Consider the following 371-nt stretch of genomic DNA (forward strand, 5'->3'; position numbering starts at 1 on the left):
GAATTGAATTGAATTGAATCTGCTTTAGTTTAACACAGTTTAAAGGATGCATTTTACTCACATTAACTGTTTTTATAAGAGCATGTGAACGCCTCATAGTTTAATATCTGCAGAGGAAATGATCAAAGCTTTTATATGAAATATATATATTTCCACTGGACGTCTCCTACAGGAGGACAGAAACTAAAGGAAACTCACAAATTCATGGAAATAGATGCAACCTAAGCTAACGCAAGCTAACATTAATCCTCAATAATGAGCTGACCAATCAGATTGCAGGACCCCCTCTGGACACGCCCCCCCAACACTAAAAGTTTGTGTTTTTGTTTCTAACATTATAGAAAGGGTCCGTACAGAGATAGACCTTTAGT

This window comes from Morone saxatilis, unplaced genomic scaffold, assembly GCF_004916995.1.
Source record: "Morone saxatilis isolate NCDOM2014 unplaced genomic scaffold, NCSU_SB_2.0 Contig5, whole genome shotgun sequence".
NCBI classification, from domain to species: Eukaryota; Metazoa; Chordata; class Actinopteri; family Moronidae; genus Morone; species Morone saxatilis.